Source organism: Ambystoma mexicanum, chromosome 8 (assembly GCF_040938575.1).
Source record: "Ambystoma mexicanum isolate Mex_15411 chromosome 8, UKY_AmexF1_1, whole genome shotgun sequence".
Classification (NCBI taxonomy): domain Eukaryota; kingdom Metazoa; phylum Chordata; class Amphibia; order Caudata; family Ambystomatidae; genus Ambystoma; species Ambystoma mexicanum.
In genome coordinates, this window is record NC_090929.1 from 1228423970 (window position 1) to 1228439780 (window position 15811).

Consider the following 15811-nt stretch of genomic DNA (forward strand, 5'->3'; position numbering starts at 1 on the left):
AGTACTTTGAGGTTTTTTGGTGTCCATAAAGTTATCAGTAGCGCGAGAGTAGGCGATAATGAGAAACTTCTACGACAGGAGGAGACCAGATATATCATAAACTTTGAGAGCAAAAACCCAACGGGTCACAATGTCGATGAGGAGCTGTACACTTTTTTGGGAACTTAAAATGTGTTATTTTGCTCCTCAAATCTTTACCTGTGTTGTTTACTATGTACCTTTGCTCTCTATGTTGCCTGGCCCCAGCAAACCATTATATTTGTTGGCTGTTCTGTCTCTGATTTTTCATTGATCAGGGAGACTCATCGTCTCTGCTTTGAAGTTGGATGTTGATTCCTTTCCTTATGAATCTTTGTCTTTTCTTGCCTTCCTTTCCGCTATGGGTTTTTCGCGGTATTGATTTTCATTTTTATTTTTATCTTATTTTTTCTCCCTAAAGGACACCCATATACACAGTTTATAATTGAATAATTTAACTCAGATGCATTTTTATGCTGGGTATCATATCAGCAAAATACCCCTTCTAACATGGTGATCTGACTGTAGCCACATGAGGGCCTTCGAGCTTTAGCAGATTATGGGTAATGTTATGCTATGTAGAAACATTGGTTTTAGTAAAGCACTTGCACTTTAAATTGATGATTAAAATCCAATTTTTTGGTCATCGTATTAGGCTGCTATGACACACTTTGCACTAGCACTTTATTATAAAATGTTTTTTATATATATAGAATTGCATAACATTATACCATTGCCCTTTACTATTACATCTTTTCTTACTGGCTTCTTTAGAACTTGAGAACGTGTATTTTATCTATGTATATATTATTATAGACAGCTTCACTAAGACGGTGATTTCATGTTCATTGCTCGAATAGTCCATGTGGGCAACATTGAAGATTTTATTCTATATTTTATAAATTATTATAAAATGGTAACATTAATTATACTGAATAAATTAGAGATCCTTGTGTGAAACCTAATAGAAGGGGGAATGAATGTCATCCGTGTAGATATTATGACACACATGCACCTTTGCACCTTATAAGATGGCCGAATGCAAAAAAATCACATATCTGTAAGTTACCTTTTCTGTGTCTATTGTAGTGTCATGGGTTAAAAGAGCTCCCACAACAGGGTGGAGTTACTGTGAATAAGCCACAGGAGTGTGGCGAAACGCGTTAGTTAGCCTCCTTGCCACTGGGAAGCCGTTTTTTACTGCAATATGCTGTGCAGTCGTTTGCTGTTGTTTTCCCACGCTTGAACCTTTTGGCGAGCAATTACTGCTGGATATATTTTTTGGATTTCGATCTTTGATGGGAGTGCAGCTTCTAAAGAAACAAGACTTTGCGGTCTCTGTTTGCTTTCATCTTCATATATATGAGCAAGCGACGAGTTAGTCGCGAAACGCGTTAACGCCTCGAAATAGGAGGAGTGTTGCACTTGGGAGGACCCATTCTGGGGTCATTTTTCTATTTGTGGAAACGAATTTCCATTGTTTTTTAAATGCGATGTATGCATTTTTTTTTCCTGTGTAAACCAATAAAGGAAGAAAACGAGAAAGCGTTGGTGTGGATTTCAAGTCCCCCCCCCCTTTTTTCTGTGGAAACTGGGTGAATATGGCATTGTGGAGAGTGCAGCTCGATTTTGCTACCCTAAGGTAGAATTTGTCAATATATATATATATATATATATATATATATGTATGTAGGAGCAGGGCAGGTGGCCTATTTCCATACCGCCTCCCTGGTTGCCCTGTCGACCAAGAGCAGATGGTCTAGGAATGCACAGAACCGCGTTGCTCCCTGCTACAAACCGCCCTCACAGTAGCCAACTCATGTCCTGGGCTGAGGGGACCCTTTTCAGAGTATTGTGCTCAAAGAGAGAGTGGCATAGGTTTCATGGCAACTGCATTATCGCTAAATGTGCAGAGGCGTAGCCAGGATTGTCTAACCAGTGGGGCCTGAAGGTAATGTAGTTGGGCCCACTGCTGTGGCATTAATATCTGTAAACTCCCACACAGTGCTTCTTAGTGGGCATTTACAGATTTTGGATGGGCCTTGCCCGCTCACCCCCTACTCTGTTTACACATTTGTAATATGTGGGCAGTGGGAGAAACGCGCTCTTAAGCTGACCAGAATTTAGAAATTGGGGCTTATCGTAGACCACCGGAGTCACAGATCACACATGACTACAGTTACTCTGAACCCTTTCAGCTGCTTGGAACGAATGAGTGCAGACTGGGTCCCTCCCTAACAACTATTTATTTATTTATTATTTGCTTGTTAGGTGCTTATACAATATGAAGATACTGTTTCAAAGCGCCCACAGGGCAGAGAGAGAGTGATGGTGGGAAATACATTACAACACAATATTAAGAGCAGAGGGGAAAGAGGGGCGAACCTACTATGCCTTGTGAGTATTCAAAATGTGCAAGTGCAGAGAGAAAGGGGGGAAAAGGGGTAAGAGCTGTGGTGTCCGAGCTCGTGGGTGAGCAATGTTGAGTGCTACACGGCATGGGCCACAGGAGGTGTAAGTGCGAGTTTCCTGAGTTAGAATAAATGCCCGAAACCCTAGGCTGTTCTTTTCTTCATCGGATATTCTGAGAGAGCTGTCATGAGTGTGTGCTCACAGCTGCCTCGGTCGAAATCTGCACTGGAACTGCAATCCAGTTAAGCCTCTGTGCAGGGCTGCCTAGCCCCCGAGAGGTGTGCAGCCAAGTTTATAGCTCCCGTCGGCAGGGGCAAACTGGGAATGGGGCAAGGGGAAAATTGACCCTCAGGCTGGCTGGGCTGTTGCTCCCAGGGCCAGAGGTGCAAAATGTACAGCAAGACTGAAAAAAGTGAAATCCTTCAGGAACCAGCCTGCCTCGAAGGAAGCAAGTGCTGGAAGGCCTGCTTGCTTCTGTTTAGATGGGTTGAGATGCTGGTCTTCATTTTAGCAATGTTGCAGAGGTGCCTGGGCAGTCCTCACTTGTGGGCCTCCACAGTGGGTGAATTTGTGGCAGCAGAGTCTAGGCACAGGTGCATGTTCATACCACCAACCGGCAATGTTCGCAGTAAATTACCATATCTGTGACCCTAGATGGTAATGTTGGCACCATTGCGTCCGATAAACCATTGGTCTGTTCCAATCCTCAGCAGCTTACCAGGATTCCTACTTGCCAAGAACATAGGGATCGTCATCTTAATGGAGTTTGTCCTCAGTTTGATTATGTACGAATGCTCCCCCTAAATTATGGTGAATTTCTTCAGCTCTAGGAAGTTCATTAAAAGAAATAGCTTAATAGCGCCCTGAATAGCACCCCTGGATGCTACCACATGGCGCTTATAGAAATGGCTGTTGGCACTAATTTTTGGGCAGAGTTGAAAAACATGTGCAGGTAGATGAAGCATTCATGTATTAATTATTAACAGACTACAACGAAGGGGGTTATTTAGAGTTGGGCAGATTTATGAATGAAATACTGCTGGAGAAAGTTATCCCACTACCAGTGGTATTTCTGAAAATCTGTGCAATTCTGCGTTTGTGTTTACCACCAACAGAGCTGGTATTTTTGGAATACCTCTGGAGGTATCAGGGGCGGTCTTTGCATCAGGCAGTGCAGGCGGCTGCCTGACGTGTCAGCCTCTAGGGGCGCTGCACCAGCAGTCCGAGAGTCCATCCAGTAGTATCCCATTAAAAAATGTAGTGAAAAAATAAATTGTTTTTCACTTGTGTACCACTTTTTTATGAATTGACACTGCGCCAGTCAGACCCGGGACACAGGGCCAGTCTGACTGAGCGCATGCAAGCAGTCTGACTCTGCATTCCATTTCGTGCTCGCGGTGCTCCTGCAAAGCAAGGCACCACAGCACGTTGATTTTTATAATGTATTGCTGCACTAAGCAGCCTCAGGGCAGCAAATGGAAACATGTGTTGCTTTCACTTCCCTGGGTGGCGCAAGTCAGGCCCCAGACAACACTAACACAAAGGGTTGATTGATTGGGCAGCCTGCCCTGCTGTGACCTTGTCTCAGTTGGCCCGCGCAGAAATTGCCGTATGAATCTGGATCAAGGCCCAGTCAGGCAGGACATAGTCAGGTGCCCAGCCAGGAGGAGCCCGAGCCCAGAAGCCACCCTTGTGCAGGCCTCCACTGCCAAGATTGGCATAACGGTGTTAACCGTGGGTACGTAAAAACTGTAAAACCATTAATGGATCTTAAGTTACTGTTACCTAATGACCCGCATTCTCATTAGATAGCCCTCGCCCGTTTGAAACTCATCAAAATATCATTCTTAGTGTTCAGTTAGGCGTATTTGTTTTTTAAACCAATCAGTTCCAGCGCTGTGACAATTATTGTCCCATTCAAATATGTAGTCTGAAAGCAAAGTTTAGTTTTTTATAAAAATCTTAACACGTGTTTGGAACTTGTGGTAACGCTCCTTCAGGGATATATTCTACTGTAGTAATGAGAGTCCCATACGGTGTGTTTTTCTCGCTGAGCGACAGAGTATCTGGGCTGACACTGTTTCTTCTACCGTGTACTCAGCGGCAGCCAATAAAACCAAGGCCCTCGTCGTTGTCTGCACAAGGCTGCCTGTATGTTCATAAAATGATGGAGACCTCCTGCAATTTGTAGATAATAACCTCTGAGATTCTGGCAGCCCAGTTACAGGAAGTCAGTTTGATGGTGTGAGATGCTAAAGACTAAGTGGGTGGGGTGGGGGCACACTGCACGGACCTATGTTACACCAAGGTGGCCATTTGGGAAAACATTTGGCTGTAGAATCTGCCATTTCAATCCCAGCATCCTCAGTTGGCCAAACTGTGTAACCCTGAGCAGAAAGAACACATGGCAACACCCTGTCTTGGTTCACTAAATGTTAAAACTGCCACCACTTAGAAACACCAAAAAAGCACTATATTTTGTGTACGTTTAACATGTTTGTATTTATAAAACCTGTGCCTGTTCACTGTAACGATAAAATACTGGTATTTTGAAAGGTTTTACACTTTTTGTTTGTCCTATTTATATGGCGTTCTTGCACAACATTTGCACATGCTACAGTGTGCAAGTTACACATGGGGGCAGTAAAAAGAACATGACAATGGTAACCCATAAAACATAAAGCGAAAGAGGTCCCGTGGCCGTGCATCGGATAACATGCTAACTTACCTTGATGGAGACAGGCTGTGTGCCGCACATGAAGTGGCAGGCAGGTATAGCCTTGCAGGCTGCAGCCAAATACCCTGGCAGGACAGCTGGCTACAGATGGCACAGGCAAACTGCCCCCTCCTTCCAGAAAGGTGCGCCCCAGGCCTGTCCAGAGTTGTGGATGCTTTTGAAGACCCTTTATAGCCCCCACATAGTCCTCTGTTTTGAGAGATGCAGACAAATGCCTGGCAGTGCCATAAACCCCTTCCCTGAGGTGTGAGCCCCTGGCTGTCAGCCCATTCATGGATCACTGCCTCACAGGATCCATCACTTGGTACAACAATAGCAGAATGCTCTGTGGTCCTACCACCTCGCAAAAAACTATGAGTGAAAAGCTGGAAACGATACAGTTCCTCCTCTCTAGCAACTTAAACATTTGACCTACCTTTCCAGATGTGTACCCCTGTCTCATTTACCCTATTTTACATACCCAAACTGCCTGTGTCCTTCCCTTGCTCCACTTGCTCCACATCCATGATGCCCCTTAAATCTCTTCTTCACAATTAACTTTCAGATATCTGTCCCTCTTTTGTGCTGTCCCTTAGAACTTAACTAAATCTCTTCCCTTACCTCACTCAAACCCTTTTCACTTGTCACCATTGCTCAGCCAGCAATTCCTTGTCACTCGCTCCCTTCCATTGTCCCGGCTCATATGTAGACAGTAGACCACCTTGATTTGCCAGTCATCCTCTGCCAGACAGGACAGCAAGCTGTGGTCGGAGTGTTGCTGTTAAATGTGACTATGAGGGTCTGTATTTGGACAATGCAGAGCCAGAGGGACTTGGCTTTTATTGTGCTCCCAAGATAACCTTTCTTGGAAAGACAGCTGCATTTTTCAGCTCATGACAGCAGAGTGAACTGCAAGGGGTGTCAGTCTGGGATCTGGTAATGGACAACGATTATGAGCAAAATATATTTATTTGTGTTTTCAAGGAAGGTGGAGTGTGCACATGTGTGTCTGTGTTTGTGTGACAGTGCTGAAGTGTTTCTCCCTGCTACAAACCACCCTCACAGTAGCCAACTCATGTCCTGGGCTGAGGGGACCTATTTCAGAGTATTATGCTCAAAGAGAGAGTGGCATAGGTTTCATGGCAACTGCATTATCGCTAAATGTGCAGAGGCGTAGCCAGGATTGTCTAACCAGTGGGGCCTGAAGCTAATGTAGTTGGGCCCACTGCTGTGGCATTAATATCTGTAAACTCCCACACAGTGCTTCTGAGTGGGCATTTACAGATTTTGTATGGGCCTTGCCCGCTCACCACCTACTCTGTTTACGCATTTGTAATATGTGGGCAGTCGGAGAAACGCGCTCTTAAGCTGACCAGAATTTAGAAATTGGGGCTTATCGTAGATCAACGGAGTCACAGATCACACATGACTAGTTACTCTGAACCCTTTCAGCTGCTTGGAACGAATGAGTGCAGACTGGGTCCCTCCCTAACAACTATTTATTTATTTATTATTTGCTTGTTAGGTGCTTATACAATATGAAGATACTGTTTCAAAGCGCCCACAGGGCAGAGAGAGAGTGATGGTGGGAAATACATTACACACAATATTAAGAGCAGAGGGGAAAGAGGGGCGAACCTACTATGCCTTGTGAGTATTCAAAACGTGTAAGTGCAGAGAGAAAGGGGGAAAAAGGGGTAAGAGCTGTGGTGTCCGAGCTCGTGGGTGCGCCATGGACGAAGTGCTAGGAATGTTGAGTGCTACACGGCATGGCCCGCATGAGGTGTAAGTGCGGGGCTCCTGAGTTAGAATAAATGCCCGAAACCCTAGGCTGTTATTTTCTTCATCAGATATTCTGAGAGAGCTGTCATGAGTGTGTGCTCACAGCTGCCTTCATCGAAATCTGCACTGGAACTGCAATCCAGTCAAGCCTCTGTGCAGGGCTGCCTAGCCCCGAGAGGTGTGGGGCAAACTGGGAATGGGGCAAGGGGAAAATTGACCCTCAGGCTGGCTGGGCTGTTGCTCCCAGGGCCAGAGGTGCAAAATGTACAGCAAGACTGAAAAAAGTGAAATCCTTCAGAAACCAGCCTGCCTCGAAGGAAGCAAGTGCTGGAAGGCCTGCTTGCTTCTGTTTAGATGGGTTGAGATGCTGGTCTTCATTTTAGCAATGTTGCAGAGGTGCCTGGGCAGTCCTCACTTGTGGGCCTCCACAGTGGGTGAATGTGTGTCAGCAGAGCCTAGGCACAGGTGCATGTTCATACCACCGACCGGCAATGTTCGCAGTAAATTACAATTTCTGTGACCCTAGATGGTAATGTTGGCACTATTGCGTCCGATAAACCATTGGTCTGTTCCAATCCTCAGCAGCTTACCATGATTCCTACTTGCCAAGAACATAGGGATCGTCATCTTAATGGAGTTTGTCCTCAGTTTGATTATGTACGAATGCTCCCCCTAAATTATGGTGAATTTCTTCAGCTCTAGGAAGTTCATTAAAAAAATAGCTTAATAGCGCCCTGAATAGCACCTCTGGATGCTACCACATGGCGCTTATAGAAATGGCTGTTGGCACTAATTTTTGGGCAGAGTTGAAAAACATGTGCAGGTAGATGAAGCATTCATGTATTAATTATTAACAGACTACAACGAAGGGGGTCATTTAGAGTTGGGCAGATTTATGAATGAAATACTGCTGGAGAAAGTTATCCCACTACCAGTGGTATTTCTGAAAATCTGTGCAATTCTGTGTTTACCACCAACAGAGCTGGTATTTTTGGAATACCTCTGGAGGTATCAGGGGCGGTCTTTGCGTCAGGCAGTGCAAGCGGCTGCCTGACGTGTCAGTCTCTAGGGGCGCTGCACCAGAAGTCCGAGAGTCCATCCAGTAGTATCCCATTAAAAAATGTAGTGAAAAAATAAATTGTTTTTCACTTGTGTACCACTTTTTTATGAATTGACACTGCCAGTCAGACCCGGGACACAGGGCCAGTCTGACTGAGCGCATGCAAGCAGTCTGACTCTGCATTCCATTTCGTGCTTGCGGTGCTCCTGCAAAGCAAGGCACCACAGCACGTTGATTTTTATAATGTATTGCTGCACTAAGCAGCCTCAGGGCAGCAAATGGAAACATTTGTTGCTTTCACTTCCCTGGGTGGCGCAAGTCAGGCCCCAGACTGCACTAACACAAAGGTTTGATTGATTGGGCAGCCTGCCCTGCTGTGACCTTGTCTCAGTTGGCCCGCGCAGAAATTGCCGTAGGAATCTGGATCAAGGCCCAGCCAGGCAGGACATAGTCAGGCGCCCAGCCAGGAGGAGCCCGAGCCCAGAAGCCACCCTTGTGCAGGCTGCCACTGCCAAGATTGGCATAACGGTGTTAACCGTGGGTACGTAAAAACTGTAAAACCATTAATGGATCTTAAGTTACTGTTACCTAATGACCCGCATTCTCATTAGATAGCCCTCGCCCGTTTGAAACTCATCAAAATATCATTCTTAGTGTTCAGTTAGGCGTATTTGTTTTTTAAACCAATCAGTTACAGCGCTGTGACAATTATTGTTCCATTCAAATATGTAGTCTGAAAGCAAAGTTTAGTTTTTTATAAAAATGTTAACACGTGTTTGGAACTTGTGGTAACGCTCCTTCAGGGATATATTCTACTGTAGTAATGAGAGTCCCATACGGTGTGTTTTTCTCGCTGAGCGACAAAGTATCTGGGCTGACACCGTTTCTTCTACCTTGTACTCAGCGGCAGCCAATAAAACCAAGGCCCTCGTCTTTGTCAGCACAAGGCTGCCTGTATGTTCATAAAAGGATGGAGACCTCCTGCAATTTGTAGATAATAACCTCTGAGATTCTGGCAGCCCAGTTACAGGAAGTCAGTTTGATGTTGTGAGATGCTAAAGACTGAGTGGGTGGGGTGGGGGCAAACTGCACTGCAGGGACCTATGTTACACCAAGGTGGCCATTTGGGAAAACATGTGGCTGTAGAATCTGCCATTTCAATCCCAGCATCCTCAGTTGGCCAAACTGTGTAACCCTGAGCAGAAAGAACACATGGCAACACCCTGTCTTGGTTCACTAAATGTTAAAACTGCCACCACTTAGAAACACCAAAAAAGCACTATATTTTGTGTACGTTTAACATGTTTGTATTTATAAAACCTGTGCCTGTTCACTGTAACGATAAAATACTGGTATTTTGAAAGGTTTTACACTTTTTGTTTGTCCTATTTATATGGCGTTCTTGCACAACATTTGCACATGCTACAGTGTGCAAGTTACACATGGGGGCAGTAAAAAGAACATGACAATGGTAACCCATAAAACGTAAAGCGAAAGAGGTCCCGTGGCCGTGCATCGGATAACATGCTAACTTACCTTGATGGAGACAGGCTGTGTGCCGCACATGAAGTGGCAGGCAGGTATAGCCTTGCAGGCTGCAGCCAAATACCCTGGCAGGATAGCTGGCTGCAGATGGCACAGGCAAACTGCCCCCTCCTTCCAGAAAGGTGCGCCCCAGGCCCAGGCCTGTCCAGAGTTGTGGATGCTTTTGAAGACCCTTTATAGCCCCCACATGGTCCTCTGTTTTGAGAGCTGCAGACAAATGCCTGGCAGTGCCATAAACCCCTTCCCTGAGGTGTGAGCCCCTGGCTGTCAGCCCATTCATGGATCACTGCCTCACAGGACCCATCACTTGGTACAACAATAGCAGAATGCTCTGTGGTCCTACCACCTCGCAAAAAACTATGAGTGAAAAGCTGGAAATGATACAGGTCCTCCTCTCTATCAAGGGTATGTATGGTGAAGCAGGTATAGCAGACACGGCTGATGGCACTCATCTGCATTCAAACTCAGGATGTGTGTTTTGTCTGACCACTTCAGCATCGCCAGGAGTGGACTATTCTACACAGAAGATAGGCGAGTTCATGGAAGTCCAGAACCACCGCCCAGGAAATTGCTTTAGTCCAATACCGTCCACAGTACCTATGAATGGCCGAGGAACTGGGGTGCAGTCTGTCACATCACTCACGTGTCAGTCTGCAGAAAAATCCGTAGCATTCCCCACAGCCTGTAGCCCCAGAGAAGCCGTGACAAGATACGTTATGAATGAAAAGGGGAACACAGTGAATGCCAGCCCATATTCCATACAGCCCACTTTTTTGACACACGAGCCATAATTTTCGACGTAATGTTTTCTCGCTCGGAACTGATCCCTATGAGCACCCCACCTACAGCGGAAATATGAAAGGCAGCAGATGCCAGGTGCATACCATGACCCGATTTTATGAACTGAAAACCCAGCCAATTCTGTGAAGGACATCAAACGCTGATCACTGAAAAAATGTATATAATGGCTCAACCCCCACCGTGGCACAGAGAGACGACTGCAGAAGCGCCGGCACATCAGAGTTTCATATATGTTGCAACCAAATTTGGGGTTTCTTTGGATTCACCCTGATATCATTATTTCAACCATTCTGGGGCGATTTGTACAGCTTAACCCTTTTCAGGGAGATTTGTGTCTTTTTCTAGAGAGTACTTGGGTGCACTTTTGATGATGCTAGTGGCACAGTAGACCAATATTGGGGCACTCAGAGTGAGCACATTTTCTATCACCCCCATGCCCTTGAAGAGGACCCACAGGTCGCCAGCATTGGGAAAGGAATGAGGAGACCAGGGAGAACTGGAATAGAAGTGAGCAGCTACATATTGTAGATATGCATCCTATATGCACCTGTGCTGCCACCTTTTAATGTTCCCTCCAGCCCCCTCCATCACCTGGTTCATGCATCATTCATAATGGCTATTCTCCAGTATTGCTAAGCACCCAGCAATGGGACTGTTCCATCCACCAGGTGACACAGCGTTCATTGCTTCTAAGCACTATGCTCCTTCACAAATAAAATCAAAATGCAAAATACAATACTGCATGTGCCGCTTTGAACCAATCTAATTTCTCTGACCAGAATGGGCAGTGATTATTCACAAATAGAAAATATTTATTTTGTGCTCGCTTGGGAGGGGAAGGTGGGTCAAGGTGACTTCAATGTCCAACTTGCCAGCTAAAACTTCCATCAGGGAATGAAATAGCAAACATTCAGTTAAAGTGTTTAACCTCTTCTTCCTCAGAATTAGTGTGCTGCATTGTATTCAAATACCTGATGAGTAACCCTTAGGCCCTGATTCAGAGAATTTTCCAGTGGTGTTTCCCCATTATAAAACTCTTCGATGAATTAAGTCCTTATTGTTAGTAACAGACAACATTCAGAAAGTGAGTTTCCCCCCTATAAGTTTGGAGCAATGGACCACAAACTTGGAATATTCTTGCAATATTATTACTCAATACTAACATCTTGGTAAGGGTTGCTGCAAACGTTTAAGAAGAATTGAGTACAAACTAGGCATGTCACTTGAGCTAAATGACTTAACATCTCTAGACATAACTAGAGCTCTCCTTAAACTGTCCTCTAGGTCTTACTAAATTCAAGACGTAGACACCCGCAGAAGAACCTTAATGATAATCCCCATCTGCTTGTAACCATTATTTGTCCCATGTATGCATCTTTTTGTTATGAGTAATATACCACGAGTTCGCTCCTTTCAGTGGAAAATTGCATGAAGAGAACTCTGATCTCCGCCCACTACGCTACCCCACCACCTGTTGCGGATATAGCTCAGCTAGTTGGATTGGGGGGCACCAATAATGCTTCCCATCTGGGGTGCTATTTGGTGCAAGACCGGCCCTGGGAGGTATTTTAGAAATGCCACCACCACTGATGGTAACATAAAAAATGTCAGTGTACATGAATTATGTACTGTAGTAGCTCATACGACTACTGTACATTTTATTGCACAAAAGGGTCCACCCATGGGTAATATGGTGAGGGGAGCATCCAAGATGCCCCCCTTTTCACCGCCTTCCATTTGCTTTGTAAAATATGATTTCACTCTATTGAAATGGAGTGCCAGAGCTTTCCTTCTGCACAGTAAATTGAGGCCAATTTATCTTTTTAACTCCACTTTTTATCTGGAGATCAAAATAGGAACATTTTCCACAGAAAGTCCTCCTACAATCCTGCTGACAATATTCCTGTGGAACACTGACAACATTCTGGTTCAGGGGCCTCAACTCAACCTCCTTCTCTTTGATCGTATCCTGCCTATTCTCATTAACTTCCCTCCTTTGCCTGCATCCCCCCTTCTACCCTCTCCCTCCCACCTCTGTATGGCGTACCACGTCCCTGTACTCTACCTCAGAAATCATTCAAAATTACAGGCCACCTCTGCCTGGCGACTCTCAATGCCCGCTCAGCCAACACACACTCCTCAGACCTCTGTCTCCTTTTTGAAGACATTGACCTCGAAAATCCCGCTCTTACCAAGACTTGTTTCAATGCCAGCTCAGTCACTGCTTTTGACTCTCTCCTCCCTGATGGCTTCAAGATCATCTTCGAGCCTTGACCTAACCCTCTGGAGGGGTGGTTACCTTAATCTTCCCGGAGTGGGTTCCTGTTTTCATCTTACCTACCAAGAACTATTCCTCTTTTGAAAGCCAGGTTTGTAAACTGCCCAACTCTCCCACCTCCACTGTGACCATTGCTACCATCTACCGCCCCCAGGCGCCTCCTGCCTATTCCTCTCTGAATGGGCTGACTTCTGCTTCTTTACTTTCTTCCACCTCTAACCTTCTCCTTATGGGTGATTTCAATATTCAACTGGTCTCCCCTGGCTCTGTATCCACTCTATTCGCTGACCTCTACTCCTCGCTTTCCCTCTCCATCCTCCCCTCTGGGCCAACCCACACAGCTGGACATACTTTGGATACCCTTATACAATCTGACCTTGCTCTCTCCCCCCATCAGTCACCCCTCTCTCCTGGACAGACCACCATATCCTCTCATTCCCATTTGGGTCCCATTGGCCCCCTGACCGCCCCCTCCAAAAAAGCTGCTCTAGCCTCGGTCACTAACCCCTGCCCTATGAAATGAGTGAATGCACCTGTCTTCGCCTCCACCTTCACCACCCTCATGCTCCCACCCCTGATTTTACTTCTGACTCTGCACTCAGCAACCTCCATCTTTCCATCACCAACACTCTCCACATTCTGGCCCCATTCATGAGGATCTATCTGAAACCTGCCTCTAAACGTAACACTTGGTATGACACAGAACTTGCAGCCCTGAAAAGAAAGTGCAGGGCAGCAGAACAGAGGTGGCAAACCTCTGTCTCATCCTCTGACAGACTGTCCTGCCACCTGCTCCAAAGGCAATACAGACTCACCATTCATGCAAAGAAAAGAGCTCACATTCAGGCTGGGCTGTAGGCACATCCAATAACTCAGGTGAACTTTTCAGAATCTGCAGGGAACTAGCCAACCCATCCACAGTCTCCTCCTCCCCTTCCCCGTCCCCGGCACTCTGCAATGCACTTGCCACACACTTTGCCACCAAAACTCAGGACATTCTGACCACCCTTTCTACTCTCCCTCACATCCCATCTCTCACCCTCCACACACCCTCCCTCCTTTCTCCTTCCTCCTTCTCGCCTGTCACACCTGAGGAAGTTACCAGAGTTGTCGGCTCCATGAAGGTCGCTTCCAAACATGTCTCCCCTTGCTCACCTCAGACCTGCAACAATAACATTGGCTCTCTTGCCGCTGTTCTCGCTGATTTATGCAATCACTCTTTTAGCACTGGTTCTTTCCCCTCCCCCTTAAACACTCCCATGTGGGCCCACTCCTGAAAAAACCTTCCTCTGACCCTACCTATCCTGCCAGCTATCGCCCTATCTCCATCAGCCCCTTCCCGGGGAAGCTACTTCAGAAGATGGCCTGCCCCAACTGAACTCTCACCCTGAACTTGTTGGTTGCCTATATGACCGCCCATCTGGATTCTGAGCATTCAGAGGCACAGAAACTGCTCTTCTGAGCACGGTGAAGAACTGCTTGAAACTCTGGACTCCAATTCCCCCGCTGTACTTATCCTTCTCGATCTCTCCTCTGCATTTAGCACAGTCAAACATTCCATCCTCATACAAAGGCTCCATGATACACTTTGTATCTAAGAACGGGCACTAAATTGGCTGTCTTCTTTCCTCACTAAGCGCTCTTCCCAAGTCATGCTGCGTTTCTTCACCCCTCCTATTTCCATCTCCCCCTGTGGTGTCCCCCGGTGCTTTATACTCTCCCCCTGGCTCTTTAACATTAAACTTGCTCCCGTTGCATGCCTCATTTCCACCTTCTCCAACTTCCAGTGTTACGCCTACAACACACAGCTCTTCTTCAGACTCCCTGTTACCCTCTTTCAGCCTCACTCATCCCTGACTGCCTATCTGCCATCCAGTCCTGGTGCACCTCCAATGATCTCTGCCTCAACGCCTGTAAAACTGACATCCTTCTTATTGGGAAACCTGCTCCCTCCTCCTTCCCCTCACTCTGGTCCTCCTCCTTGGGCCCCCCCCACACCCTCAGTGGAAGCCGGAAACCTTGGCGTCATCTTAAACTCCTCTCTCTCCTTCCTCCTTCACACTCTGGACATTGCCCAGCAGTCCAACTATCAGCTCTTACTTCTCAAAGGAATTCTACCTTTTCTCACTTTCCCTCAGAGGCTCAATATGACTCAAGCCCTGGCTCTCTCAAGGCTTGACTACTGTAACAGCCTCCTCCTGAATCTGCCCTCTACGACCCCTTCAGCTATCCAGAATAGCGCAGCAAGACTTATCCTTGGCCTTAAGCCCATGGACTGCATCTCTCCTACACTAAAAGGTTTTCACTGGCTTCCGGTTGCTGCACAGATTAAATTAAAATCCCTCTGCATCATCCACAAGGTTGTCTGGGCCAGGGGACCACACTATCTTCAAGTTTATCTCAGTAAATACTCTCCCTCTAGACCTCTTCGCTTCTCTGGCACCAACTCTTTGTGTAAAGGGTGGGGAGTTGCTCTCTTTCCTCTGCGGGCTCCCTCCTTAGGAATAGCCTCCCCGTCTCCCTGTGCCTTGAGCAAGATCTTCTCAAATTCCGGAAGCTCCTTAAGACTTTCCTCTTTTCTTCCTCCTTCCCCCTTCTGCTAATCTCACAGTTGCTGTATTGGTGTCCTTGGCCCTTATGCATCTTCGGGGCCTTGACCTCCCAAACCAATTCTCTCCAGCTCCTGTCTTCCATTGCACTTGCATCTGTACTTCCTCTGCCATGGAGACTCGCACTTACACCTCCCGTGGCCCAGCCCGTGTAGCACGCAAACATTCTTAGCACTTCATTGATGCCTCCTGTCAAGCTTGAACTCCCCAGCACTTACACCCTCTTCCTTCTTTCTTTCCGCACTTCCATGTTCTGAATACTCACAAGGCATAGTAGGTTTGTCCCTACCCCTCTTGCCCCTCTGCTCGTAATATTGTATTGTAACTGTATTTTCCGCCCTCCCTCCCTGCCCTGTGGGCGCTTTGAAACAGTATATTCCTATTGTATAAGCACCTAACATGCAAACCATAAATACATAAATATTTTATCAAACCTTGAATTGGGCAGACAGTAAATGTGGGTATTTGAGAAGTACCACTGATTTTACCATTCGCAACCTGAATATCCCCTACGTTTTTCATTTTTCGTCTTGTCCATAACACTCTTATCTTACCAACAACATACACACATACATATATAGATAGTTACA